The sequence below is a fragment of the Mastomys coucha genome, unplaced genomic scaffold (assembly GCF_008632895.1).
Source record: "Mastomys coucha isolate ucsf_1 unplaced genomic scaffold, UCSF_Mcou_1 pScaffold22, whole genome shotgun sequence".
In the NCBI taxonomy this organism is placed as follows: Eukaryota; Metazoa; Chordata; class Mammalia; order Rodentia; family Muridae; genus Mastomys; species Mastomys coucha.
The window spans coordinates 177,221,055-177,235,737 of NW_022196905.1; the positions used below are offsets into that span (position 1 = coordinate 177,221,055).

At 44.8% G+C, this 14,683-nt stretch overlaps 1 long non-coding RNA gene across 1 annotated transcript; it reads left to right on the forward strand.

The window, feature by feature from the left end:
• Nucleotides 1-443: 443 nt before the first annotated feature.
• On the forward strand, nt 444-14,118 carry LOC116071344. The gene is made up of 3 exons (XR_004110841.1): nt 444-513; nt 12,627-12,759; nt 13,939-14,118. It is a non-coding gene; the product is annotated as an uncharacterized LOC116071344 (long non-coding RNA).
• The last annotated feature ends 565 nt before the right edge of the window (nt 14,119-14,683 follow it).

Genomic DNA, 14,683 nt, shown 5'->3' on the forward strand with positions numbered 1-14,683 from the left:
GGTGTCACTTCCACAGTTCCCAGGAAAAGTGTCTTCTCATAGGACGTGCTTGTGAAAGGTGAGGCGGCAAGCCAACAGTGGTCAAGCACTAGTACCCTGTGGGTGAGGCTGTGGGGACTGCTGAAATCAGCTCAGTGGAATGTTCTGGCTATCACTCCCTCCAGTCAAGGTTGAAGATGAGGTCTGTGAGTCAGAATCAAGATAGATGTATGCAAAACTGCACTCCATGGGCAAAAGAGAAGGAAGGATATGCTGGCCCCAACCGAGGAGCAGAGATGAGTCACTGGGCTGGCTGGGTGTGCTAGAGCCCAAGGTGGAACTCAAGTTCCGTCCAGCTAGACACATTATGTTCTAACAAACAGAAACAATCTCCTACTTCATGAATGACTTCGCTCATCTCTAGATGTCCTGGAAACCAACAGGAGGAAGCCTCTTGTCTCCACCAGCGGCCTCCATGAGAAAGGGAGTCGTAAGCTGTGCAGAGGACAAGGCAATGTGCTGTCCTGACACACGGTAAGGAGCCTACATCTGTTGATTCACTGAGTTGAAAAAAAAAGGAAGGTCTGCATTTACACCGATTACCAGAACTCCCTCCCTTAAGCCCCCGCTGAGTCATCTTTTCTCAACAAAAATTTTGATGCCCCAAAGTCAGCACTGGCAGGTAGAGCACTTTCAAAGAGGAGACTCCAGTGGCTGATGGAATGAGAGAAGTCTGCCATGACCCAATAGTGAGATTCAGCCTATGGTCACTCCCAAAAATACAGTACGATACCTGATCCCATTTTATTGGCTCTGAATCTCTGGATTCATCCAATCGTAGATTAAAAATGTAGGGGGTGGACAATTATATCTGTATAGAATACGTACAGCCTTTCCCCATCACCCCTTAAACAGCACAGTATAATAACATTAATATGGAATTTATGTTCAATTGGGGGGGTGTCTAAGTATCCAGAGATGATGTAAGTGTGTAGTGGAATCACGGGGGTTATACGTAAGTAGTACATTGTTTTACACAGGGGACTTGACCATCTGTGGATCTTGATATCCAGTAGGGGAAGCGGTATTGTTGATCCCATTTCCCAAGGATTCCAAATGACAACCGATTTCTAAAGGTACCATGGTCCCTACTGAAAGGACTACCTACTTGGACCTCGCCAGGATGAGGCTGGTCCCTACTGAAAGGACTACCTACTTGGACCTTGCCAGGATGAGGCTGGTACAGCACCAAACTGGAGTTGGGTAGATAGGTTCCTTGGAGCATGGGTTTAGTGTTCTGGATTCCGAAGGGCTCTAGAGGCCACCTTTGTGATAGGTCTGAGCATAAAGGACAGTATCTCAGGATATCAAAGGAGCCTGTGGCAGGTCAGGTAATCAGCTGGTTTGGTTGATCTTTGATGCTCAGTACACACCTGATGTGTTTTGGGGCCAGGTCTGTTCCCAACATCTCTCCTTCCCCAGGAAGAAGCCATTTGCATAATTAAGAAGGGGTGAATGAAAAGCAGCGGAGGTTGGGTGCAGAACCTGTGCTGGACCAGCTGGGCAGGCAGGCAGGGCAAAACTCAGCTAAGTGCCTCATCTGCAGGAGAGAAGGCCCTGGGTTCTACCTCACAGTTGCTTCCTCTCACCCGGACTTCTTATGACATGGGGGAGTCCACTACCATACCCTTTCATCCCAACCATCTCCTCTCCTGTCAGCGCTGCTTACTCGTTCTTTCTCTTCTTTCCCATCATTATGGATGGGACCACTGAGTAGTTAACACGTGCTAAATCCTTTGCTCTCTCTCTCTCTCTCTCTCTGTGTGTGTGTGTGTGTGTGTATGTTTGTGTGTGCGCACATGTGTGAATAAGGTCCTAGCCTTCTCTCTAGAGAGCTTAACCCATACCATTAAGAGGACCTGTGGTATAGTCACTGCTGGTTGCAAGAGGCAACAGGGTCCCTAGTGCAGATCTCTTGTCAGGATATGGGATAGAGGAGGATTTTCATAGGGCAGTCAGCATCACTTCAAACTGGGTCTGGACAGATAAAGGGATGCTCAAACAGCCCGGGATTTGATAATTGTGTTGCATCTTGGGGAGCAGCCTCAGCAGTTGACCGTGTCAGAACTCGCTGCAGGTTGCACAGGCTGGGTGAGAGCCCTTCATGTAAAAACCTGCCGTCTGAAATGGTCCAGAGCCTGAACCTTCAGAGTGCCAGCAATGATGCTGCAACTGGAAAATTCCATGGCTGATCCCAGGCGACAGTCAGAGAGGATGCGCAAAGTACGGCATAGCATTACCTTCTGGCTGTGTTCGTAAGATGCATACATAACCCAGATGACTTCTGTGGGACTCAAGCTCCATCCCTAAGATAGCTCATGATGTGCATGTGTGATGGCTAATTTTGGTTGTCAATTTGACCACTTCTGGAATTAACCAAAACCCAAGTGGCTGGGTATACCTGGGAGGGATTTTTCTTAATCAAATCATTTGAAATGGGAAGACTCATGCTTAATTTTGATCTTCTTCTGGTGGCAGCTTTAATAAAGGATATGGAGGAAGGAAGCTTTTGTTTGTTCTTTGCCTGCTTGCCCTAGCTCTTCTTGGCAAGTCCATTCCCTCCCTGGCATTAGCGCTCACTTCCCTGGATTGCAGCCGACTCTGAAGCCAGCTAAGGCACCCAGCATTGTGGACAGCACAGCTGCTAGATTCTTGGACTTTCCATGGGTAGACAGCATTGTTGGACTAGTTGGGCCACAGCCTGTAAGCTACTCTAATAAAGCGTGTGTGTGTGTGTGTGTGTGTGTGTGTGTGTGTGTGTGTGTACTTAATACATATATATACATATATGTCTGTGTGTATTCATTCCATTAATTCTGTTTCTCTTGATAACTCTGACCAATATAGTATGCAAATATTCCTAAATTAAAAAAAAAAAATTCCCCATCTGAAACAGTTCTGTTACCATCTAGAGGTCCTGATTGGGTTTGTTCTCTCTGAGGGTTAAAGAATTAAAAGGCAGGGAAAATATTGAGCGTGATGGTAGTAGGGAAAATCTCAAACCCTGAAAACAGAGTCAGCTGATGAAGAAAAGCTTTCATGTGCACATCACACACACACACACACACACACACACACACACACACACACACACACAAAGATGTTCTACAAAGCTGACTGGGGACTCAAGAATCTGAAAATCCAGCTTCATAAAAGGTTGCAGGTTTGAAGGGACTGAGGGGCCTTCCTCCCTAATTTAGAGTTGATCAGTTTCAACAAAGACAGGGTGGCTGATAGGCTCCTAACTTTAGTGTAAACAGGTTCTGATCTGGTCTTGAACTAGCCAGAGCATGTTCATCATCTGGGGGCCCTACTAGGAGGTGGGACACAGACAGGCCAGGCCTTTGTTTTAGGCCACCAGGTGTTTGTCTTAAGTTGGGAGGAAGAAGCCAGCCATCATGGAAGTTTGCCACCTTTCTTCCCTAGTCAAGGCCCTTCTACCCACTCTCTGCCTACTAGGAACTCTGTCTAACTCCTAGTCCCTCAGGTCTTAGGCATTTTGGACAAACAATAATAAACATGTATGTACAGGGAAAAGGAGGCCGATGCATGACTGGACTTCTGATCCTCAATTGTCATCATGAAAAACTCCTGCAGTCTCTGAATTAGATGGCTGAGGGAAGAGCAGAAAACATCTCTCCTTTTGGAACATTCACTGCCGCATGCCTGTCAGCAGGATCTGAGACCCTCCCCATCAATACTGTATTTTTATTATTATTATTATTTGACTTGGTGCAGAGAAGAAAAAACCTGCATGAATCTAACAAGTAAAGCAACAGAGAATTCAACCATGACAGGAATCCTACCAAGAGTAACAAACAAATGTCTAATTCTCTCACTGAAGAGGCAGAGGAAGGGGGATTGAGAGTTTGAGGCCAGTCTGGGGTAACATAGTGAGACTGGCTGGGGGAAAAAAAACTGTGCTACACAAAGGCAGGAAGGATATTTCAAAGGGAAATCTTCACGCAGGAAGTAAGAAGGCAAAAATAAAAACGAGAAAGAAAAAAAAAAAACAACTTAGGTCACCCATGGAAACCACTGAGTGAGCTCATAAGACACAGGAGATGACAAAATCCATAGAAGAGGCTGCAACATTTATTATAATAGTTGCACGTAAACAGCGGTGCCTGATGAGCCCTTTTAAAAGCCTGAGACACTGATTAATTTATTTAACTCTCTGGCTGAGAGCTGTGAGGCACAGGAGGAGAAATAATCAGTGGTTAAGAATGAGTGTTCTGAGGGACTGGGATTAGTAACTCAAGCCCAGGACTTGCCCAGCATCTGTGAGACCCTGGGTTTCAATGGTTTCAATCCCCAGGACAGGGAGGGGGAGAGAGAGAGAGAGAGAGAGAGAGAAAGAGAGAGAGAGAGAGAGAGAGAGAGAGAGAGAGAGAGAGAGAGAGAGAGAGAGAGAGAGAGAGAGAGAGAGAGAAGTGTATTGTATCATGTAAATGTACTAGAAATAAGTTCAGTTGTGAAGTTTGGGATCAGCTCGCCTCCTTCTCTTCTCACATAGCCTGTTTCTTGCTCCTCACCAAGCACGGCAATGCCCTGCCAGCTCAGACCTCAACTATGGCCTCTGGCACGGACACATAACTTGGGCAATTAGAAGGTCATCACCATGAAGACCCAAGGGCCCCTAAGAAAGGAGTGCACACAACATAGACTCAAGTGGTTCTAAGAGTAGGAGGGGCCAGACTGGCAGTCTCACAAACCTAGAGATTCAGGGAGCTAAGAAAAGGAGGGGTATGTCTGCTCCTCTCAGATTTATCCCCTGGTCCAGACCCTGAACTGGAGCCTCAGTCTTACTGGAATGTTGTCACAGTGGAGCAAACAAAGACAAAAATGGTGGCTTCTCAAAACATTTGTGTAGGAGCTCTAAAGAAGTTAGTGGAGCCCACTCAAAGAAAGGCGGTCGTCCAGGTCAGCAAGCCTTCACCAAACTACAAAGTTCAGTGTTTTAGCATTCGCCGCCAGTCTCTAAAAGACAGTGTTAATCCACAGGGTGGGGAGACATTCGGAGAACACCCAGCAACCTCGCGTTGCCCAGGCCCATGCTTGGCATCCAGGAAAGGCAGAGTGCCCTACAAGAGCCACTGAGTCTATGGATCCATACAGAAGCTGCCACAGTGTTGCGAAGCAATGGTGGGACCTGGCACCCGGGAATATTTAGCAGAGTGATGTTTGAACAGAAAGGCAAGCAGAAAGAGAAAAACCTCCTCGTTACAGAGATAAGAACAAACCCCAAAGAATCTATGGGAACAAAGGACAGAAGCCACGTGATTACTGTAAGCGTAACCTCCGGAGAGGAGGAAGAGCCAGTGGCCTACCTAATGGAAGGACTGAAGGGACTTTCACTTTGACTCGGGCTTTTGGGAAGGTCTGTGATTCAGCAGAAAAAAAAAAATGTGTTCATGTGCAATTATTCTCCTTGCAGGAAAAGTGCTATCAGCCTGGAGGGAGGACTGGTTATTACAGACCCAAGCGTTCCATGGAGGTCGCGATCATTTTCCTTTTGCTACCTGCCAGTGAATCTTTCCGTCTTGTTCGTACACTCCCAGAGTGTTTCTGTGGATAGAATTTAAGGCTCAAGAATATGGACGACACTCCAAGGCATTTAGGTCAAGATTTTCAATAGTAGGCTTGTTTGTTTGTTTGATTTGGTTTTTTTGTTTGTTTTGTTTTTTGTTTTTGTTTTTGTTTTGGGAGAGGGTGTTGTTGTTTTTGTTTTTGGCATTACCTTATCTATCATTGGAGTGACATTTGAGTCACCGAAAAGACCGAGACTCTGAATAGCAGATAGTATGATAAAAATGTTCATCTTTTTAGTCTATGTGTATCCCCACAGAACATTGGGGGATTGTGCATAGACAGTGTTCTTAACCATCCCCCACAGTGATTGCTCTCCTCACACACAAGACAATAACAGATACTGTTCAACTTGCACAAAACAAGAATTTCATACTGTCTGGTTTGCTCTTAATTCTTCCCTAAGGGCCTATTTGGTTTAGCATCAAATACTAGATTAAGAGACTCTAAACTTTTAGCCGAACAGCCACTCAAGGGATTTAAACATGATCTCTTTACACAAAGAGGGGTTAGAGTACATCTAACATCCCGGGCACAGGGAATACATGTTTATACATAGAACTAATCTTTTTCCTAATGGTGATTGTTTATCAAAAGCAAACTGGAAAAAAAAAAATCAGCACTCCAGCAATCGGATCTATGTCAGTTGTGGAAACTTGCGTCAGAATCAGCTCTATCCGTTGAATAAAATCAAAGCAAAGGAAATTCATAGGGACTGCTCATCAAATGTATGTGGCTGTCTGCACGGGTGTGCTTCGAGTGTTGGTACTCCTGTGTTTGTCTCTCTCCTAAATTCAAATAGCAGGATGGCATGGGTAAGTGTGAGAAGACTTCTTGGCAGGTGGGATGAGTTGTCAAACTTAGTCACAGGCTTCCTTTAAGCTCTGAAAGGCACTCCAGACTTTGATCTTCCAACACCCACCTTAATGTACTCAAGAGAAAGCTACGGTTGTGTTGCTCCACTCTGTAATCAAATTATAATAAAGACATGCGTGGAAGACAAGAAGAAAATGAAAGGTAAAAATTTCTAATCCTGCAGATATTTTTGCATAGTGTGCCACTATACGCCATATGTTTTTTTCATACATTAAATAGAGTAGGAAGGCTGGAAAGTGAAAAGGCTTAAGAGACTTTTCATGTCAATGGCAGGAGTTCTTCCTTTCCCCTCCAAAGGGCTCCAAAATTCTAAAATGTAACATGAAAGTTAAAATCTGGAGAAGTGAGCTTAGATCTAGGCCATGTAATAGAAAACTGTGCTAGAAAGCGTAGGGGAGGCAGGTTACAGTGTGCAGCCAGGCCAGAGCTGCCTCTCTAGGACATGTTTTGATGGCACTGCACCAATAGAGCAGATACTCTCTGAGGCTTTTTTCTTATCTTTCTTCCTTCCCTCCCTCCATTCCCCCTTTCTTCCTCCCTCCCTTTTTTCCTTCCTTTTCTCTTTCCTTTTGAAAGTCTCCTATGTAGCCTAGCCTAGCCTTGAACTTCTGATCTCCCTGCCTATACCTCCTATTGCTGTGATTATAGGCATGGGCCACTTCCAAGTTTATTTCATGTGAGAATAAATGTATCCTCTAGATATATTTGAAGGTTGTTTTTTGAAGGCTGCGTATGTGCGAATGTTTGTATAGATAAAGACATTTAAGTCTTTATTAAGTGATGTGGTGATTACATTTTTATAAGGAATTATTCCCATAATCTTTGTGGGCCTATCAAATAACAATGGAGGGAATGTACTGGGGTTAGCAACACTTCATTATAGAGGAAGGAGAGATATCCATATCATATACGGTGTATATATGTATATTTTGTGTAAATTTATATTTCAAGATATAATGGAGTAAGCATTTCGGCTTTTTAGGCTCTTGGCTCTCTTTGATTCCCCAAAGTTCTACGTTTTCTACAAATGGAATCACAGTAATAGGTACTGTTTTGAAGTCATTTTCACCCAAATGTGTGAGCTCTTCTGCTAAGCCGGCCTCTTGCCCAGGTAGAGATGGGAAACAAGAGAGCAACAGCAAGCAAATGAGAGATGAGGTGCTCTCAGGGGAAGGACCATGACTCATAGCTCCACACACATCCTGTCAGTTATTCTGGCCTGATGAATCGTATATAATCGGAAACAAGGAAGTGATAAAATGTCTGGGATGGCCACATCTCCTGGCAGGAGACGGTGGGGCAACTGGGTGATTACACACGCCGGAGGAGAAGGAGAGGGGTCCAGTCACCCCAAGGCCTGCAAAAACAGCTTCTGATATTCAGGTCTAAATAGAGCTTAGAAATAAATAAATAGTCTACAAAACTCTCAAAGAATGTCAGGTACCAAATGGATGCAAAGGATCATGAGAGACAAGAAAAATAGAAAGCAGGAGCATAGCTTTGTTTAGGCAATGTATCTTTGTCCATTCCTTTTCCCAAGTTCATCAATAACATGATTTGATCAACACATTGTGAGTTTAATTATTCTTTCCTTTTTGGTGGTTGGGGATTAAATCCAGTCCCTTACACACACTAAGCATATGTTCTGCTGCTGAACGACACCCTCAGCTCCCCATAAATCTATTTTTCATTTCTCTAAGAATGTCAGCAGGCAGTAGCTTACATTTAGAGTGACAGTCGTGGAACTGTGGGTAGCCTCGTGACCTCATGGCTAAATTCTCATTTATGACAGAGACTCCCTTTGTGGAAAGTCACACAGAGCAGCTATTCCCAGGATATCACTAGTATTTTTGAGCAAATCACGACCCAACTAGACATGCCATTATACCGGCAAACATGACTAATTATTATGGAGTCCTTGTGGGATAATAAGAGTCTGGGTTTAGCTTTGACATCTCCCTCGATGATGCAACTCCATTGCAAAAAAACAAAACAAAACAAAAACAAAAACAAAAACAAACAAACAAAAAAAGATGCCATCGCAAAGGCTGGGGGTTCTTCTTTTTTTTTTTTAAGATTTATTTTATTTATTTTATGTGCATGAGTACACTGTAGCTGTACAGATGGCCATGAGCCATCATGTGTGTGGCTGCTGTTGAACTCAGGACCTCTGCCTGTCCTGCTCCCTCCAGCCTGACCCCACTCCCTCCTGCGTAATTCACTGCAGCTGTCTTCAGACGCACCAGAAGAGGGCATCTGATCTCATTACGGGTGGTTGTGAGCCTCCATATGGTTGCTGGGTTCCAAACTCAGGACCTTCAGGACCTTCAGAAGAGCAGTCAGTGCTCTTACCCGCTGAGCCATCTTGCCAGCCCAGGTCGGGGATTCTTATAGAACAGAAAGGAGGGGTAGAGAATGAACCTTACGTGGTTTCTTATTCTTTGCTCTGGTTCGGACTCATAGAAATAGATACTAAAGGCCGTAAATTGAATCATTGAGCATAAGCATGGTTCTTTAGGGACCCAGTGACCAACTATGGCAGTCAGAGAGCAAGGCAGTCCTTGAAAGTCTCTGGAGCACTACACTGTGCGAATGCACTTCACTGTGGGTGGATTTGGGACGACCTGGCAAGGGCCTTCCCCAGATGAAATGCATCCTTATTTGAGGCTGATCTGAGAATGAAACTCTTCCAAGTGTCTTTGTTGGCAGTGGACAAAGAAAGAGACAGCTGGAAATGAGGAATGCAGCAGATGTCTTGGGGATACTGGTGTGGTTATTCTGGCATGGAAACATATGTGAATTCGGAAATTCTCATATTTGGATATTCTCAAAAAATACTGTGGTTGGGGAGGAGGGGACAAGATGATTTGTATTTAGAAATGCCTGTGTATGGCAGTGTTGGTGGAATGGGAGCTTTGGGTTGCTGGTGTTAAAGATGCCAGGCTGGCTAGCAAGACTTGAGCTACGTTTATATGACACCTCAGCTGCTTCCTTGCAAGACCTTGGGCTAGTTAAATGAGCCCTCATCTCTGGAGATGATAAGCACCAGATGTGTTCCTGGCTCTCTCTACTTTCCCCCCAAGTTATACATTGCTTTTGTTGGTAGAAACAACTTGCCCCTTTGGCTTTTGATAGTATAAAGCACAGTATACTCTAAAGCCATCCAAGCAGTGAGAGACCTGGCACTAGAGTTACATGGCACTTACAGAAAGAGTGAGGTATAATCTATTATCTGAATGTGGATATTTTCCAGAGGGAAAAGGGGGCATCATTGATTTATTATGCTAGAAAAAAAATGGACAATAAGAAAGGTTACTCTGAGTATATAGGAAAATCACCAAAGGCAATCTTTTAAAAAAATGACTTCAGATTTATTTATCTTATGGGTGTAGGTATTTCTACCTGCATGTTTGTGTGCCATGTGTGTACCTGGTGCCCAGGAGGGCATTGGGATTCTAAGAACTGGAATCATGGATGATGGCTGCAAACCACCATGTGGGTGCTGGGAATTTGGTCTCAGTCCTCTGCAGCATGACATGAGCTCTTTCTTCATGTCTGAGCAATCTCTCTAGCCCCACGGTTTTCTTCTTACTCTTGACTAGGGCTGAGGATCAAACCAACAGCCCTATTCCAAACAACTACTCTAACACAGAGCTACATAGCCAGCCAGAGGCGGTTTGTTATCGGTATCATGGGCAGCTTGAAATTAAGTGGTAATATTTTAATTTTCCAACAACTCTGACTACAGCCCAAATGTAGCTGGACTGTCTTGAAGCCAGCCTTGGCACTGTGATGCTAACCTCCCCTGCCATCATGAGAATAAAGAGGAATGAGATACATACTGTTCTAGAAGTCTGGAGAAAAGTGGTGCAGACATTAAAGGGTTTTCTTGAGAGGAGGATTGATGTTTGGGTGGGTGAATCATCAAATAGCCAGGTATTCCCAGTTCCTTCCCAGGCCCCGTTCTTCTGTCTTGTTTCTACTTCCAGCAGCTTCTTCCTTCTGCCTTCCTCCCCAGAGTTTCTTCACAGATCTTCTTTACTTTGTCTCCATCTCTGTCTCGCACCATTTCATGTCCCATTCTCCAGCTGCTCTCTGATATTTAAAAGATACAAGGGGGACATAGAGGCATGGTGCATGTATTATTGTATTTTGTCTGTATTTCCGCTATTGTTTTCACTAAAATAAAAATGAAGAGCTGCATTGGATAGCTTGATGGTTCCAGTGTGAGAAACTTCAGAGATGGAGGATGAGACAGAGGGAGGGACTGCACAGTCCCTCCGTGGAGCTGCACCCATACTGTAGGAAAACGAGGTCACTTCTATCTTGGTTTGTTTGAGGCTTGAGGACAAATGCCATTTTCTTATCCCATGATGACTTTAAAGCACCTTAGACATCCACCCACGCCAAGGGCAAAAGGTAGTTCGACTGTTGCAACTTGAAGGGGATTAGTAGAGATTATTTGGCTACTGGTGCTGGGGTGTTGAGTTGTTGCCATGTCTGCCTCTCCCACCAAAGAGTGGGGCCTTCAGAGAACCATTCGGAAAACTCAGACTCAAGATGAAGATAAGACACAACAGGCTCCGTTTTGACTCAGTCCCAGGAATCTGAGGTCCCTAGATCGATGACTAACAAGGTTAAATAAGATTTGTCAGGCTCAGGGTCAGCCTGAATGCCTACAGATGTTAGGTGAGCAAATAATTTACGAGTAACCTGTACAGACATGAGGTGATGAGCCAGTGATGAAGGGACAGATGAGGACACATCTTAGATCTGTCCTATCAACCATGTGGAGGGATTGCCAGCATTCCCCCCCTCCCCCAACACACACACACACACACACACACACACACACACACCTAAGGAGTCTCTAGGAAAGCTCAGAGACAGTGGAGAAGACCAAAACAAAGAGCATGCTCTCTCTCTGTCTCTTTGTCTCTTTGTCTCTTTGTCTCTTTGTCTCTGTCTCTGTCTCTCTCTCTCTCTCTCTCTCTCTCTCTCTCTCTCTCTCTCTCTCTCCTGCTCTTTTCCAAAGAGCAGGCTGAGAGGGTGGAGCATAGGCAAACACAATATCAAAGCCACTCACCTGGGGGTAGGGTTGCCCATGGCTAGGCGGATCAGAAACTTGCAAGCTAGGGCCAATGCTCCTGCCAGCCTGCTTCGATAAATGCAGGTTATTGGAGGCCAGCCACTAACACTTGGTGCTCTAAGGCCGAGCAGGGAGATGGTCACAGAAGACTATCTGACCAGCAGAAAACATCCACAGATCCCTGGCATAGCTCCTCAGAAAACCCACAGAAGCATTGGGGTCATGAAAGAGCTGGACATCAATGGGTTTGCATATTCAGAGCATCTGAAACCTTCATAAGGAAAAAAATTATTTTATCAACCTACCAGTGTTACAAGCTGCCATGGCAACAGAAGAAAGGAGATCCTCTTTTGTATTTCAGGGACTAACCAGCCCTTAGCAATCACCTTCTTAGGTGTAAGGTATTACAGTAGAAGAAAGGATGCTGTAGGCTTACTACAGGGCAGATTGGAAATGGTGCTCATCCCATAGGCTTTGGCACAGTCCATGAATAAGTTAGGAAATTTGGAAGTTGATTGGCTCTTCATTCAGCCTTCAGAAAAGAACTCTCTGAGTGAATATCCATAGACCAGCGGTTTTCAACCTGTGGGTCACGACCTGCATAGCAGATATTAATATATATCTACAAATCATATATTTACATATGATATCCTATATATTGGAATTTACATTACAATTCATAGCGGTGGAAAAATTACAGTTATGAAGAAGCAGTGAAGTAATTTAGTGGTTGGGGGTCACCATAACATGAGGAACAGTGTTAAAGGGTCTCAGCTTTAGGAAGGTTGAGAACCACTGCCATCGACAGAAGGAGGTGGGAAATACGCTTATCTTCAGGATACCAGTACAAGTCCCTGAGTGTTAGATATATAAACTGATTCTAAACAGATCGGAAGGCTGGGTTCAGAGGTGACTCTGCCATTAGTTGCAGTACACAGGACAGTGTGCTCCTTTGTCTAGTAAGGTCTGAGCACACTGAGTGATTTCTTCCAGCATGGTCTGTGTGTTAAGAAAGGACCTGCCTCTTTTTGAGGGTCTTGCAGTGCTGTTCCTGTAACCGATGCAGCCTTCGTGGATGTGCAAGCAGTGACTCATGGAGCGTGCCTGCATCCTGCCTCGCAGAGCTTTCTGATGGCAACATCCGTTGAAGAGGACCAGCCTTTGCGGTGAGGTTTTATGCTTCTCCAGGCAGGCGTTAGTCTGCGCTTACAGTTTCCCAACACTATGGTGGTTCAAATAAACTTCAGGGTCTTCCTTTTGTCTACTCAGTTGTCTCTTTCCTGGAGATTCCTTACATAGGGAGTGAGGCTCGCACTTTCTTCAGCTGGATTGATGTAGGTGGTGTGGGGATGGGATGGAGGAGGCATTTAGAGAGCAGTGCTTAGGGCGTAGGCCTTTGGGGAGCCTCTATTCTGTCTTTCAGTTCAGCCTACTGATTAGGCTTTAGTAAAAAACCCCAGAAGGTCATGCTCTGGTAACATGGTTCCCCTTGAGGATAGGTCTTCTCAGAACAAAATCTGGTGCAAGTATTTAAAAGTATATACACACCTGTTTCTCTGCTGGAGCTCTACTGTAATCTTTGCCTGGTCTTCAAAATGAGAACCTGCTAGGTCTCCTGGGAAATGTGGAGGTCCCTAACTTAAGATTGTTTCCCTTCTGACGAAGTCTGAGCTCTCAGGCTAATCCCCAGAGCTTTAACAATGAAGCGGACCCCCACCCCCACCCTATGAAAGAGATAAGAAATGTTGCTGATTTGGGCTGCGGTGCAGGCTGCTGCCTCCAGCTCAGCTCAGCTCTCAGTGAGCTGCCTGGTCTTCACATCTGCCTGTTTTGTTTTGTTTTGCTTTTTCTTGTGGCAGAGGCCCTGTTATCAGAGCTTCAAAGGTCAAAACCCGGGCCTCTCAGCTCTAACAAGCCGGGCTTGCCCACTCACCTTCCATGGACCAATTAAACAGACAGGCAACAGTGAAAAGCAGATTTGTTCAATGTGACTACACTGGCAAGAGGGACAAATGAAGAGGTCCCTCTGTCCTCAGAGCCCTGACCTGAAGCTTAGGTTGAATGGAGGGCAAGAAGGAAACATAACTAAGCCCCCGACTCATCCTGACACCACTATGCCCTCATCCTAACACCTTATGAGATTCCTAGGAAACCTTGAATTCCTTCTGGGCCATTGTATCGGTTGTCTCAATAGTCTGATAGATAGCAGAGGGAGGCACACAAGTAGCTCTTTTTAGAACATCTTCCTAGGACCCATCACCAGCAGTGAGTTTAGTACCCTTAACCCTCCACCAGTGACTACAACAGTGACTGATTTCTACTTGTCTGGTTATTTTCCTTGTCAGGAAGGCAAGAGTGACACTTGTCCAGCTCTTCACATATCTGACCAGATGAAATACAAGACATCATTGATGCTGCACCCATATTTGCCCCACAAGATGGCAATTGCATTTGCTCAAGCAAATGAAAGAATAATAGAGTTCAGCTGTGTGTGGGGGTGCATGCCTTTAATCCAGCCAGGGCTACAAGGTACGACCCTAGCCTAAAATTTAAAAAATTAAATTAAATTAAAAGAGAGAAAACAGAATGATTGAATCCAAGGAAATGGCTAAATTTGAGATTCAAAATTATTCCAGGTGATTCTGGAATTATTTTACAAAAAACTCATTATAGTGTGAACTTCTGTTATATAAATCTGTCAAGCCAGTGACTCTGGCACGTGGATAGGTGTCTTACGCCAAATCCTTTCAGCACTATCTGATGCGTATTTTATTTTGAAAAACAGTTCCCTTCAGCACCGTGTATCGTACACAGATCTTCACATGGGGTCTCTCAAACGTGGGCAGGACGGCTGTGCTTTGTGAGCATCTCTGCCTCAAAACACCCACAGCTTCCTGTGGAAGAGAGGCCTGTGTGTGTGCAGCCAGCCTGAGAACGGACTATGCTGTCCGTTCACAGCCTGAGATCTGATGATGCTGTCCTTTCACAGATACCTGTGAGGGTATGCACTTGTAAACCTAGCTCTGTGTGTAGAAGAAATGGAACTATTCTCTCTCTCTCTCTTTCTCTCTCTCTCTCTCTCTCTCTCTC